The sequence below is a fragment of the Lepeophtheirus salmonis genome, chromosome 3 (assembly GCF_016086655.4).
Source record: "Lepeophtheirus salmonis chromosome 3, UVic_Lsal_1.4, whole genome shotgun sequence".
In the NCBI taxonomy this organism is placed as follows: Eukaryota; Metazoa; Arthropoda; class Copepoda; order Siphonostomatoida; family Caligidae; genus Lepeophtheirus; species Lepeophtheirus salmonis.
Window position 1 is genome coordinate 5,508,616 of NC_052133.2, and position 12,935 is coordinate 5,521,550.

Here is a 12,935-nt window from a genome sequence, read left to right on the forward strand (position 1 = left end):
CTTTGCAATCGACTCTGACTTAAAAACATTTAGATAGGAGTCCTCATTGGCGAATCAAAGGTCTATTTAAGAAAAGATCAAAAAAACTATTTAAGTTCATATTTGAATAACTAAAAATTTATTTTTGCCACTATCTTTTTCCCCATGCTTTCATGTTTCCTACATTTCTAAAAAATATTTATTTGAGAGTGTCAAACACTGTCGCATAATCATGTAATATTGCTTTTATGTGACTAATTTCTGGTGATCTGGCAATGAAGCATTACTGAAATTATAAATCTTGGAAACATTTTCAAGGTTGGTTGAGTGCAAATTAGCGAGGGCGTGGCTACTGATGGATTTTAGATGAGTAGTAAATTTAGATAATTTATGTAGTGATTGTAAAAAAGTTGAAATGATGATCGTAAAAAAAGATAATTATACCTATATATGAGTCGGTAAAAAATTGGATGGTCTTTTACCATAGAAAGGGAAAAAATGTTTCCAAGTAAATAAAAGGATAGTGAGGGGTGGGTATAAGAGTGCAAGGAGAAGGAGACAGAGAGATATATATATATCATATGGTACACTTGAATTAAGATCCTTGTTTATATCAGCTGCCTGTTATATGATTTTGGAGGAACAAAATGAATTACTTCTATACAGTAGGTATGTTACAAAATGTCGATTTACGGAGAGACAAAACTTGCAGGAGGCGTGCGGAGAAGTTAAGAAGTGTTTCGGGAATCCCCATAAGAATGCTGAATTTTCATTACTTAAATGGGAGAAATCAATTTCATTTGATTGATATTTAATGCAGATAGCTTCTTTATCTTTCACTCAGTCAGAAAAAATATCAATCAGTTGCTTCATTAATTGCACCACACACTGGAAAATAAGTGATCTCAAGATAGCCTACAAAATCCAAAATAAAGTGTAATGGATCAAATAAAAGGTATAATGGACGTTAAAACATTTATTCATCTAGTACTCTGTAAAGTTCACAACCAATTTGTTTGTGCAAAGTTACCATTGTTTATTATATAAAACAGGTTTAAAAGAAAAAAAAATAATTTGAGATTTTTTGTAACTTACCTTTTATAAAGAGGAGAACCTTCTTCATTTAAAAAAGCATAAGTGCATGGAAAAATTTTAATCCCTTGATACCTACTCATAGACTCTGACATATTTCTATTAAAATTATTGAATAATTTTGGCATTTCCGATGTTTCGTAATTTCGTAGTACATCTGCATAAAAATAAGAACAATACTAAAATCACGACAACTTACAAAATGGCCTCAGTTGCACGAAAAACAGGTCAAGGACCTCAAGTTTTACTTTTCAACAATATTTTAGCTTCAAGACCGTCACGTTTTTCCATCATTTCATGTTTCTCATTAGATTAATCATATATTTTGTCTTTTTTGATATCAAAGGGAATGTCAAATAATTTCGAATCTTTGTTTTTACAAATGACCTTTGTTTAAAAATAATTGCTTTAGTTTGATTATTTGAAATACTGAACATCATACATTTTATCCACAGATCAAATAAAATCAATTTTGAAAATCAGTATTCGAATATTCATTGTTTGATTCAGATTTATATTCCTAAACATAAAGATGTATTACAATTACATATACTTTTAACAAGGTTTTTTATCTAATACAAAATAGGCAATAGAGAGTTCCAATTTGAATATTTACATATGGAGTACTTAACATCATTTAATGTCAAGCAATCAATTATTTACTCTACTATTTCTATTTAATTTTTTTAAATAAATAGATATTTACGAAAATACGGAATATTTTATTAATATAATATCGCAACCTTTTACTTTTTTTTCTTCAATTTAAATTATAATGTGTCTAAAAGCTATTAATTAGTTAACCTTTACCTTACATTAGAGGTTATAGATAACTATATGAATAAAAAATAATTTTTAAGCTAATTCACACTCTTATTAGATATATGTCAATTTCCTATATGCGCCAAATGATTTCAAATCGTATATGAAATGGTGTCCCAGGACGACTCATTTCTTGAGTTCAAGCTGAGTCGCAAGTCGTTTTACGTTCAGTCCGATTCGAGGATCAAGTCGCAGTTGAAGGATAGTTATGTGCGATTTGAGTCCGAGTTGCGAGCATGAATCCCCAGCGCTAAGTGGTTCAAGGATCATTATTACGAGTCAAAAGTTATTTTCGCATCAATTAGGAGTCGGTTCTGAAGTCCCAGTTTAATTATACTATTATGTTTTCCTAGTTTTGTCTCTCCTCACTGGCAGGTAATAAGTATCGTTCCTCATCCCTTCGGAATAAGGTGGTTTGGTTCGAAAATCCTTGTAAATACATCACATTTTTGAACTCTTGAAAATATACATCTTTTATATAGAAATATTTCTACTAACAAAGAATTAATTATGCTACGAACTAATTAGTGTGTAAAATTAGAATGGACTAAAAAAAAGAATCGTCCATTACATTCCTCCTATAAATAGAGTCAAATAAGGAGCTATTTGAATAAGGTATACTATTTCTTAGTGATTGTTTACTTCTAAAACGACTCTAAGAGCAAAATTCCATTTTAACAAACGTAATTTGCAAAAATATCTACGTAGAAAATTAATAAACCATGTGTTCAAAAGTAATTTTTTATACATATTCCTGCTATTATGTTTCCCAGACATCAACATAACTTAAATCCTATTTAGAAACATCGAATAAATTATTTCACTGTTAGATGAGGCTACATAAATATCCATATGATCAATTTTTAGTTGACTATAAGAATACTTTTCTGTTCAATAAGGAGACGCAGAATTGCCATGAATTACTTTTTAACTAACTACAGAACCTCCATAAGATAATACCTTTAATAGAATTAGCAAGGTAAATTCTGTGAAGGAAAGAGGAAAAATAAAGTCATTCGTGGGAGTTTTTTTTTCATAACCAATGTGAAAAATTGTCAATCTATTGTTTTATAACTTTGGATAGAAAGAAAAATCTTAATAGCAAAAACAAAGAAAAATGACTGATTTTACTATAGAGATAAAATAGGTTCAGTGATGTGTATATGTAGTTGACGACGTCAAAAAGAACAAATAGTTAATTAACCAAGCCATTCCAATTGTAAAAGTTATTTATGTTAAAAAATAAAGAAGGCGATTCAAATATATTTTTGGTTTTTTAACTGTTAATTTTAGTATGAATTATTTACTACTATAGTTTTACGAATTTAGAGATGTTTATAGGTTACAAGTATTTTTGAATGAATGATTTTATGAAGTATATTAATATTTTATTCCAACTTTTAAATTTAAATTTAAGCTTACTTTATTTAGCTTCCCAAAATATTAATCATGGATTTAGGAGATTATTCTGACTCTAATTTAATTCAAGAATCCGTAATCTTTTATTCCTAAATTGAATAAAATTCGTGAGTATGCTCTGAACATTGGTCCCTTGAATCCTCTAACTTTCACGTTTTCCCTAACGATGTCTAATTTATATGCTTTTAAAACAAAATGAGATTTATAAAGTAGACTTAGTCCATGTCTACTTTTTTATAAGACTATAGCCCAGATTTTATGATCCTTAGTAAGGATCATTCAAAAAATTATTAAAGATTCACTAGATCTATACTACAAATATTCAGACTCCTGATAAACCAACATAATAAATTAGTTCTAATATTAAAATACTTACGCGAAAAAGTATATAGTTTCCTTGTTGGGGCATGCCTCACTATCCTTTTTAATTTGATTACCAGGTTCTTAAATCGTTTTGTTGCTCGGAGTCATAATCTTCATGATTGATCTGATCATTGTTTCCATATTTGGAGGATATTGTAAAAGTTACCCCTCTGGAGGTACAATGATAGGCCACAAAAGATGGCATGTTGAACCTTGGACGAGATATAGATCTTATTTAAATAATATTCACGTCTAGTAAAGATGTGCAGGTTGATGTGATGGAATAACTAATGAGATCCTAATTATGCCTTAAATTTGTAAAAAAATGTTGGATCTTGTAGCGGAAAATATTAAGTTTTCAAATGTTTTGGTCAACTATCAATTTTCTCTTGTCCGCTGTCGCGACGTCAAAGAATTTTCCTGTTCATCACTCTATGAATCTTATATAGAAAACAATAATGTTTCTAATTTTAAATAATAATGAATTAAATTTGTGCCCGTCAACACAAAAACAGACTAGAATGATTTTTCTCAAAATTGAATGTTGACTACATTTGATTCTTTGAAAAATTATCGTCAATTTCTATCAAATAAATTATTTTTACGAACCCCTTTCAAGACTCTGCAAATTGAGCTTAAAGAAGCCAAAATTGATCGTTACAATAAAAGAAGAACAAATGGATAGATTGTATTGAGAAGGTCTTATCGGGACCAATAAATGTTTCTTATGTCAAATAAGTGTTCTTAACTATAGCTAAAAAAAATGGGTATCTTAACTCATTCCTCAAAATTGAATACAATGCTTAAAATTGACTTTGATATACTTATGAACTATTGTGTTATAAGTAAGTATATATAGGTATATGAATAAAAATATATATTTGGATTTTCTCTTTTTCTTGATTTTTGTTCAAGATTGTTTTTATGTTAACACACCACATATATAATATCTACTCATTTGTTTTACATTGAGTTGTAGATGCAATTAAAATAAGATACGATTCCTGATAAAAGCAATATTTTTATATAAAAAGGGGTGTTTTATTTAAATGAATTTGATTATAAATAAGTAAAAAACCTATATTTAGGTCATTCTATATATATCAAAGGCCATGCAATTTATGTGTTGATTCCCTATTACTTGGCATCTTCTTTCGTGTAACCACATTAAATATTTTTACATAATAAATAAACATGTTTGTGGATGCTTCTAGGTGATGTTCATAATAATTTTATATTAATAGCCTAGAGTGCTCAAACATGTTTATGAATTACTTTAATTATTAATACTTATAAGCTAAAGAAATTCGCAATGATTTACTTCATTTCAAATACATCGTTGGGATGGAATCTAAATTGTACCCTCAATAAGGGAATGAATACTAAAAATGATATACCATTCACTTGTTCAACAGGTAGTGGATCTTGATACTTATGAGACATACGAAAATATGCCATTTTGTTGTTCGCGGACTATTTTTCCACTCATCCTCCCCTTATTGAGATGTGTACGTTGATTGGTTGTATATTTATCAGTACTTGCTAAGCAATGAACAATTCTAACAATTGGAAAGAATATTTGAACTAATTACCAACAGATTTTGCTCATTCTATTCTGTTTTTTTTCGAAGAAAGGTTGCGAGATACGTGGTGAACTCTCAATGAACAGAGGCTTTCCTAGAGATATAATCTGTAGATAGAGGGCCGACCAAAACCAATATAACGCGATGTATAAGACTTTAGATGGCGCCATAAGCTTTTTGTATGGATTTCGAAAGGGGGTTTCAAGGTATTTCATATATTAGTTGAGGGGGGTCATTTTCCCTTTCTCCATTGATACATACTTTCCATTTGTCTATACTGCCTACTGCCTATGTCATGGGCCGTCTTATCGATATACTCAATAATGATTCATTTATCATGAACAAATAGATCTCCCCTGCCTCCTACTTTGTCAGAAACAATATCGATGAAAAGTTGCGTCATCAATGATGTGAAGTCATTTTTTATACTAGCCTCTACTAATCAAAAATAAGGTCCAGATATAATAGGATAAATCTGGATTGATTACTTAAACGAAATTAATTTTATGCGGAATTACGCTGTAACTTAAAATACAATAGAAAATGTCTCTCATTTATCCTGAGATTGTAGTGGACAAATCGTATTAACAGTGATTTGGACTCGTACAAGTACCCATTTTTTTATTTAAACAGAATTGCAAGCTAATATTTATAGTTTCGTCACGGCAAAAATATCAATTTATTCAACTTGGAGCTGTTTTTCTCAAACCTTTTCATATAACATTTTGACATCTGTGCTTCTTAAAAAAATTGAATTTTCTATTTGTGTTTTTCCAAAAAAAATTGAATTTTTGATTTTGTTTTTCTTTTGAAATAATGAATTTGTTAATTGAAATATTTTTTAACAACCCCTCGTTTCCTCCTCGGTTTTACTTTGCATCGTATTTCAATAAATAATACCTCAGAGCAGGTATGTCCAACACGTGGCCCGCAGGCCACTTTGTGACTCACTTAATATTTAAGAGCGGCCCACAACTCATTCTCACTGCAACTAGTATTTTTTGAAATATTATTGCTCTGGAGAGAAAAAATTAATATAATACAGAGAGAAAAACTATTTTTGAGGATTTATTTTCTAAAAAAGAAGTATTTTTTTTTCCAATAAATTAAAAAAAAAAAAAAAAAAAAAAAAAATCCAGCAGATCCTACTAAACAGGGTTACTAGATTGGCCTTTTTTAAGCAGTTTGGGTTTGAAAATTAGAATGACCTAAATTTCAAATAAAATATTTATTTAATAGTTTTGTTTTATAGAATTTTTTTCATGCAGTTGAATTTAATAGGTTATGTGGCAATGCGGCCTATTATATTAAAATGTTGGATATCCCTACCTTAGAACAAAGTTTTTCAACCTTTTTTAGACAAATATGATAAAAGAATTAAAAGTTATATAGCTCAGATACCAAATATGAAATGCCACTGTAGTTGTCGAGAAAGGGGCATTCCTAGCGTTTAAATAAATTGGTTATTTGATTTTCTCAAAACCCATATGGCTACAATGAATAACATTATATTCGCTCATGACATTTTGGTCTTAATAAACAGGAGGCCGTAATGTTTTTGTTTTTTGTAAGATTACTATTATGTTTCAGACTGATAACATTTTGGAGTGACCGACTCTTCTTATAGAAATCTACAAATGGAAAAAAGGAACTTAAAAGACTATATCCGGACTCCAAAGTTGAAAACACTATATAAGAAGTATAATGAAATAAGGTTGTCCCGCTTTAATTATTAGTTTGTCCATTTTCTACCTCATTTACCTCTTACTTGTGTTTGGAACATTGATTACTTGAACTTAATTAGCTGTGTTTTTTCTGGTTTTTAGGGAAAGTTGTAATATATTTTAAAATAATATCGTTAAAAAGGCTAAAAATTATATAGTAGCAAGTCAATTACGTCATTCTCGCCAACAGTCGAACTATATCGTATTCGATGGTAAGGAATTAATTATGAATAATTTGAATTGAAGAAATCAACAATCAAAACACTAATAAAAGGCAAACGTAGTTGATTAATCAACAGCTGACAAAAAGTTCATAGGAATAGCGGATGTTTTATTGTGCTAAAAACATCATATTGGTATAACTTTTATAGATTGAAACCGAAGACTTATTCCAGTCTTTAGTAAGAAATTGCAGCTACATTGTTTTATCCTAATAAAAACATAGAGTAACATATTTCAAATACATATACTATGTACTAGAAATCTCAAAGATGCACCAGACCCGGGTACATAAATCTTTCCATAAAGACAATCTTTTCTATATGACATCCTCATCAATCTATCTCGACAATAAAGGGTCCAATATTTATAAGAACAATAAATACTTCAATTAGCCCTTAGTTCAGAATAATATTCAGCAAAATATTCAGGTTTTTTAAAAATACATAAAGTTGTAATAAAAACATAACTCAATTACACTCAGAGACTTTAATAAAATATTAGTGAAAGCGATGACTTCTCAGGAACGTCCCCAGGGGTGGGCAGGAGTGTCTGTATCCCACTTCAAATATTTTTTTATGGTCAAGGGTATTTATTACTCTCCGAATAAATTTTAAATGTAACAAACCGTGAAACATAAAAATTCAACTAAAACAAAGGTCATTCGATCAACTTCAGCCTCTTGTAAAACAAAATATAACTGCAAAAAGCTTTATGCATTTTTTTAAAAAAAGCCCACCCCAAAATAAAATCCTCCTTCTTGAGGATACTATAAAATTTGGAAATTTTTTCTAAAATCGATATCAGAGACAAGATGTAGACTGAGTCAAATTTTAAGGTCCATATGAAGGACCAGTACTATGATTTATGACCTAGAACGTATGTGAGATATTTTTTATTTTTTTTCAAAAGCTGATAAGATTATTCTTTGTTTCTTGAAGATAAAAAATCTAAATATACAGTAATCCTTAGTGCTTGTGCCCATGGATTTGGGAGAGTAAGGCTGAGGAGCTTTTGCGATGATACAAGTGTAAGTCCATGTTGGACTCAGGGTAAAATTATGGACTGACATCAGATTGATATCTTCCTATGTCACAGCTAGATACAGAGTGGGATTTGTATTGACTTTCCTCACTCCTGCTTGCAGGTAATCTAATAAAACTCTATGACAGCCAAGCTGCTGTTCTTTCAAATATTATTCAAACTGTTATGGTTACCATATCATTTTTCGGTCTCTTTTTTTCTTTTACAAACCGTTAGTTCATATTTTCTACATCTCTATACATGAAGAGGAAATACTTGTTACTAACTATAGATTTTGTATTACGGTGGTTCTCAAGTGGGGGTACGCGTAACCCTTGGGTTATTTGGAGGCACTCCAGGAGGAACATGAAATTTTGAAAGAATATTTTACAAGAGGTAAATAACTCAGGGATGTCTGCAGGGTATGGGCTGGAGGGGCTGTAGCCCCCCTCCCAATTTATTATTTGAAATTTAATTTAATTTTCTATGAATACCAATGAATTTTTAAATTTTTGTACAAAAAACTTAATATATAATTTTTTTTCAAAAATTTTTATAAATAAAATTTTTTGTGTTCAGCTGTTGAAATTGAATTTTTTTTCTAAAAAAATTAATTTTTCTAAGGGTCGATATGGATTTTTGAATTTTCTTCAAAAAAATTTAATATGTTCAAATTTATTTCCTACAAATTTAAGTTTTTGGGTTTCTTTGAAAAAAAAAATTCAGAAATCCAGCCTCCCTCCAAAATATAATTCTGCAGACGCCACTGTTACTACAGCTAAAATTGCTTTGTGCTGTTAAAAAGGTTTTTGGGTTAAATAAATATTTTACAAGTGGTACATCAAAAAAAAAAAAAGTTGAGAATCCCTGTTGTATTATATTAATTGATTATACAGAAATAATTTTATGCCTTGCAATTATTCAAAAATATGTTTGGACGTCTTATGTACTTATTAAATCTGAAGAAATCGATATATATTAGTATATTCAAATCTCCATAGGTATCTAATCTTCATTTATTTGATAATAATAGTAATTATTCTGTAGTATTTTTTTATCCAGCAAATGATGATGAAGCAAGGATTGAGATCGATTTAATCAGATATTTTTGTATAGAACATGATCTATTAAATTTATTTAATAATAAATTGTCGTAATTTAATGTTGAGCAATACTAATAAAGATGTCATTAAGGCAAATTAAATTATCATAAACATGCCTTCTTAATCCTCATCATCCGTCTTCCCCCCATCATTTTAAATGATTTGCAATAAAAGAAACTTTTTAATAATAATAATTTATTTGTCAAATAATATAGAGTTACAAAATAAGGTATGAACGAACTTAAAACTACTTTATATGCGTATAATAGGTCGGGTTGTTGTGCAACTTTAGTCGAATTTCGATTACAGATAAAAATGATTTTGATAAACACTTTTCTAACCTATAAAATATTTTAATAAAAAAAATTTGAAGTCACCCTATGGGAAAAAAAAAGAGAGAATCATGGTAGAAAATTTAAAAATATAGCACGTCGTTACTTTTATTATATCACACAACCTTTTCTTTTAAAAAAACCACTATTTTTTACAATTTAAAAGGAAAAAATTATAACTCAACTAATCGACGTAGTGATAACTGATTATTCGGGGAAAGCAGAAAAATGGAAGGATGACAAAAAATACATAATAAATTTTAAAAAAAAAGAATGTTTTATATTAGTACCAACGGGTTTAGCCGGTATTGTTCAGAGTTATCAGGTGTCTACAAAAGGCAAACTTTGCTTTTATTTGTATATATATATATATATGTATCTCATTTTCTTTTTAATATGGCATGCTGAGCTTTAGCTACACACACTCATTGCTATAATTGATAATATTGTAGAGAAAAACGTGTTATAACGAAAGTATTTATTAGCAAAATGTTAAATAAAAATATACTACGTATAATTGACTTAGACGGTTTTTATCCGTTACAGTAGATTTGAAAACGTCACACTCCATGAAATTGTAATTCATTATGAACCATATTCTCAGAATAATAACTAATAAGACGACAAAATAAGAGTATTTCGAAATATATTTCAAGTTCCAAATTTAAAATAGAAGGGTTAAATTAAATATAATCTACATACTAAAAAATAAACCATCATACATTTAAGTAAAATATACGAAATTAAACCATTAGAATCAAATAACTAATAATAACAATAAATTATAAATACAGAATATTGAAATAATAGATTGATCCAAATAATATTATTTTCTTGTTCTAACATCGGAATTCAGTTCAATATGTTATAACTTTAAATTGCAAAACACAAGCCAGACATGGAGTTTAATCAAAAAGATCATCACCCTTTTTTCCTCATGTACAAGTTGCATATACAATTGTACACAGGATAGATATATCTCTACCAATGATATCTTAATAATTATTAATAATAAAGTAAATGTCAAAATCATAAAATAATGTTCGATTTAAATCCATATCTTCTTCCAATCTTAGTACGAACAGCTTTTAGAATCCCACTTTCATTTATTTCTTGTTTATCTAAAAAAAAGAAAAGTTAATCCATGCAGTCAAATTTTAAACCTTAATTACTTATCTTAGATATAAAAATAAGACTCCTGATAAGACAATTCAGGCAACCATTCTTGACTTAATGTAGTTTTCTAACATGACATCGTAAAGATTTAGAGCAAAAGCTAATTATATAGTAATGTCCGGGGGATATTACTCCTTATTAAGAGCATCAAAAAAGATGTCCCCCCGGTTATTAATGCTTGTATAACAACATACTATTATCATGAAGGATACACACAATTGCTCATTATAATCCTACACCCAATGCAACTACCCCCGTTGTTGTGACCATTTAAGCCGTTGTTTTTACCTTTTTATGAGTTTTCTGAACAACATTTCTTGGAGCTTATGAACCATAGCTAATCCTTAAGTGACAAAAAAGTAATATTTATTGACTATGTAATATTGGAAAACCTAATGATCATACCCAAGCCTTTCAGTGAAGAAAACTAGTGTCAGACAAACTAGTTGCGAAATCAGTAAATATTTTATACTTTTTACTGATAACTTTGATCGTAATTTGGTGTGAATGACTCTAAACATGCTGAAAATTCTCTCGACTTCACATTTTACAATGGGGGTATTTCTATAAATTGAATCTTCAACACAGGCTAGGTCTCGCAATTCATTGTAAGCTGGATTTTGTGATAGGAAATTAGTCAATTTAGATCGGAATGGCTCTAACTTAATATCCTTTCGTAGCAGTTCAACGATGGTAATGCTGACAAGTAAGGGTAATCGTCCTTCTAAAGCTGTGATGGCCCCAGAAATTTGATTGAGATTATTATGAATAGTGGTCAACTCTTCAAATATATATTCGTCAGCAAATATCTCCTTTGCTTTAATTATAGAAGGCATTTTTTTTCATGGAGGCTACTTAAATATTCATTGATTACTATGAAGGGCTTGAAATAGTAAGCTGCTGCTTTTAACCAAGTTCCCTAACGTATAATGATTGGAACTGGGGGTAAGGGAATTTGGTAAGAAGCAGCGAATCTACGTTTTCTTAGTCCAGCGTTCAGAAATATTTTTTTGATTTCGGATGTTAATTCATTTGTTACGGGCAAGTTCAGCAACGTTATGGAGCCCATGGGCCACGCAGATAATATGTTTCAACTGAGGGTAGTATTTTTTTAGGTCTTCGTCAGCTTTTTTGCAATAAGAAGCTCTAAAACGTGGATGAGATATGGACGACCCAAGAAATAGCCGTCCAAAGGACCAATCAATAAAGCAGTCATTGATCGCTCCTGATTATCTTTTGTCTCATTGACAGCAACAAAAATATCCTTCTCTTCGACTTTTTCTTTGATTTTGGAGATGACATCGTTACCAACATCCTCCATTAATTTAATGATGGTTCCTCGGGAAGGGACGGGTTTACCCGTGTATTTATCCATAATTTTTTTGAACGTCGGATGATTAGCAATGAATAAAGGTATATTACATGCAATAAACATATTTGTGAGATCAAAGTTAAAGCCTGACTTGATTTATTAATCATTAACATGATTTTTTAGATAAATATCCATGCTCTTGATATGAGATGAGGATAATGAGTAGTGTTTAATTCTAGACAGGGGACTAAAGGCACATTTATATCGACAAATCCGACAAGCCATCTGTTTCTCGGCGGGTAAATATTTCCAAATTCCTGGGTCTCCATTTTCAGAAATCCAGACAGAAGGCGACGTTATTGTAGGCATTTTACTCAGTTCTCTATCGACTATCAGCATCTAATATTATATTAATATTGAATAATATAGGCGGGAATGACAACGTTCTTGATGGAAGAAGATGTATAATATTTAAACAATGATGTCATGCGTATTTACTCCTTTATTCCTTCCTCCTCGCCCGCTTTTCTATTCTTACCAAAATTATCACCCTAACTCATTGCTAAACCTCATCTAAAGTCATATTCATTACTTTTTTTTAACTGTATTCCCATTTTTATTTTAAATATGACGTGCTGAGCTTTAGCTACACACACTCGTTGTTAAAAATGAGTCCTCCACAGACAAACTTTGTTTTGTTAATTTAGATATTTACTCTCATTAATTTTTTTAAATGACGCTTGAGCTTTAACAACTCACTATAGCTATTATCTTATCACCTGACAACT

The 12,935-nt window shown here is 29.8% G+C and overlaps 1 long non-coding RNA gene across 1 annotated transcript; it reads right to left on the reverse strand.

Moving 5' to 3' along the window:
• Positions 1-10,288: 10,288 nt before the first annotated feature.
• Positions 10,289-11,849, reverse strand: LOC139904899 (uncharacterized). The gene is made up of 2 exons (XR_011779159.1): positions 11,030-11,849; positions 10,289-10,780 (listed from the first exon to the last, which is right to left on the reverse strand). It is a non-coding gene; the product is annotated as an uncharacterized lncRNA (long non-coding RNA).
• Positions 11,850-12,935: the final 1,086 nt, after the last annotated feature.